The sequence below is a fragment of the Myotis lucifugus genome, unplaced genomic scaffold (genome assembly GCF_000147115.1).
Source record: "Myotis lucifugus unplaced genomic scaffold, Myoluc2.0 scaffold_167, whole genome shotgun sequence".
NCBI classification, from domain to species: domain Eukaryota; kingdom Metazoa; phylum Chordata; class Mammalia; order Chiroptera; family Vespertilionidae; genus Myotis; species Myotis lucifugus.
This window is the reverse complement of record NW_005871215.1, coordinates 2,395,221-2,398,143: the sequence shown is the minus strand read 5'-3', so window position 1 is coordinate 2,398,143 and position 2,923 is coordinate 2,395,221.

Genomic DNA, 2,923 nt, shown 5'->3' with positions numbered 1-2,923 from the left:
GCAGGCTGTCTCTGTGGTGTGTTCATTCGGTAAACCATGACTGTGGCACGAGCCCTACTCTCTGTCCAGGACACACCTGCAGCTAGGAACTCATCTCCCCTCAAGCCCAGGTTATAGATCTGCTGGCTTGGTGGGGAGGTCCTCTGTGTGTGCTTGAGGAATCATAACACCTCCTTTGCCTGGTGACCTGAGGCGGGTTTGGTGGGGGCCCTCTGCATGAGAGGCCGACCCCACCTATGTGTTTGTCCCGTCCAGTCCACCAGCCTGTGGGCCAGGCCCTTAGTGCGCTGGGAGAGGGGCAGCGACAAGCCACTCTTGGCCTCCTGTGGGGCAGGGATGCAGCTTTAGGTGCAGTTTCTCCCCAACCCCCCTGATGACCCTGGGGCTCATCGGAGCCAGGAGTGAGGGGGCCTTGCGGGTGGCTTTGCCTGGGCTGTACTCCCTTAGGTGGCTCTGAGCTGGCTCCACTGGGCACAGAAGCACCAGTCAGTACGAGATGGTCAGCGGGGAGGAGGGAGGCACTGAAAACCACTGGCTGTGCCACCTCACTGCAGGGAAGCCTCCCAGCCTCCTTGGCTGCTGTAGTCACAGTGACAAGTTGGGGTGAGAAGCTCAGACTCACCCTGCCCTGGGCCATTGCTGCAGCTCAGATACCAGGCTGGGCCGGGGCAGGAATGAAGGCGAATGTGCAGCGTGGGTTTGATGGGAGCGGGAGCTGCATCTCTCAGCCCTGTACCGTGTGTGGAGGTTTGGCTCCTGCCTCCTCCGGGAGAGGCCAGGTTGGCATGGGATTGTCCCAGAGCATCAACCTTGGGAGCCTTCCTGCAGCTGCTGTGTCCCAGCACCTGCAGGGATTTGCTGAGGATTGACTGAGGCGTCTGAGATGACCCTCTGTCAAAGGTGCAAGGAGACCTTGTGGCCGTGGGTCAGGAGATGGTCATGGCTCAGGGAAGGGTGACCCTCCATCTTCTGAGGACCAACCGAGGCATAGAAAGTGGGTGGGAGCCACTTCCTCTGCCCATTCTTGCTCTCACTCCTGCCCCTCAGCCTGTGGACACACCTACTGGGATGCCCCCGTGTCCCTGTGCTGTCTTCTCTGAGGGACAGAGTGACATCCATTGGCACCCAGGGCACTGGGACACACGGACTGTTCTGTGAGCACTGAGCTCCAGTCAGATTAAGCAGTGAAAGGCGGGCCACCTGGCCAGGCAGGAGAGGGGATGTCAGCGGGAGGACAGGGCTGGGCATCGTCCCCCCTGGAGACTTCTAACACTAGGCAAGGGCCTTCTGGGCTGGGTTCTGGGCTCTTCAGCCCATGGCATGGGTGGCTGAGATGACCCTGGGGGATCTCTTGCTCCTCCATTCTTGTGTGAGGAGGTGGGAGAGCTGCCTCCCATCGGTGTCCAGCGAAGGGCAAGTGAGAAAGGATGGTTTGTGAGCCACAGAGGAGCCGGCTTGGTATGTATGAGAACTTCCTCAAAACAGCTCATCCAGGGCTCGCACAGACAAGACATTATCACACACAGACTCGAACACTAATTTGTGCCAAGCAGCTTGAATACAGTGGTGAACAGCCAGACCCGATCCCTGTGGCTCCAGAGGGGGCCACAGAGAGTCAATGGGATTGCACCTCAGGCTCCGATGCTGATGTTCTCTGGGTGGAGAGTCACTGACTCCATCTCAGATGTGGAGCTGAGAGCTGAAGTGGGAGGAGCTGACGTGGCAGGGAGTGGAGGGAGGGGTGTCCTGTCGATGTCACTGGGGCTGGCACACCAGTGAAGGGGGTGAGCTTTAAGCCAGGGAACTGCTGAGAGGCCGGAAGCCCATGTGCCGGCTCAGACCCGCCTTGAGAACCATCGCTGTGGCTGCAGAGTGGAGGATGGTTGAGGGGACAGCATGGGTGCAGGGACCTCGGAGAGGCTGCGTAGGTGATTTAGGTGAGAGATGATGCAGCCCTCTGGGCAACACCGGTGGGACGGAGGAAAGAACAGATTTGAGAGACCCCAGGAGAAGTGATGAGCCCGGTGACTGACTAGACTTACTGTGGGGGAAAGCGCATTCTTGCCGCTCATCCGGCATGCTGGCCCTCGCCCTGCACTGGAGCTGATGAATGGTTCGCACCAAATGCAGGTGAGTGTTTTCTAGGCTCATTGCTCACGGGCAGGAGGCGGCAGAGGCAGGCACGTGCAGCTCTCTCTCCTTTTGTTTTGAGCGTCACGGCTTCACAGTGCTTTCACAGGCGTTGTCTAGGCTTGTCCTGACCACGACTGTGCTATCAGTGGTCACGGTACAGGTCTGGGTGGGAAGTGCGCTGGTGGGGGCTGGAGGGCCTGGGCAAATTCCCGCTCCGCAGCTGGTGTCCTCAGGAGCCTTGTAGTCATTGAATTTGTCTTGCTTTCGTCATCTGCAGAATGAGGATGACACCTATTTTACAGATTTGCTGTGAAGACTAAATAGAGGCATGTATGGAAAGACACCCAGCCTGTTCCTGGGCCAAGGGAGGTGCTTGGCAAGAAAGTGGTCACATTTGGGGCTTAGGGTCCCCAAGGAGAAGCAGGGCCCCTGCTGAAAGCTGGGTCCCAGGGCAGGGATCTGGGAGTGGGGTGAGCTATGGAAAGGAGAGGTGCAGGATGTGTCTCCCAGTTTTGCTCTGGGCTGGCTGTAGAGCACAGTAATTCACAGACGCAAGAGGGAAGTCAGATTAAATGAATGTCGATTGGGGCACAAAAATATCGGCATTGCAATGGCCCCTTCTTAAAGCAGTCAGTAAAGATTGGGAGGCTATTGATTTAGCCATCTCATTATGCTGAGTTTAATGACAGCCGTGAGATGGACTACTGTGCCTCCTTAACCCGACAAAAAGAAAAGCCACATGCACAGGACACACTGGAGCCAGGCCCTCCAGCTGAAGCCGGAATTCCCC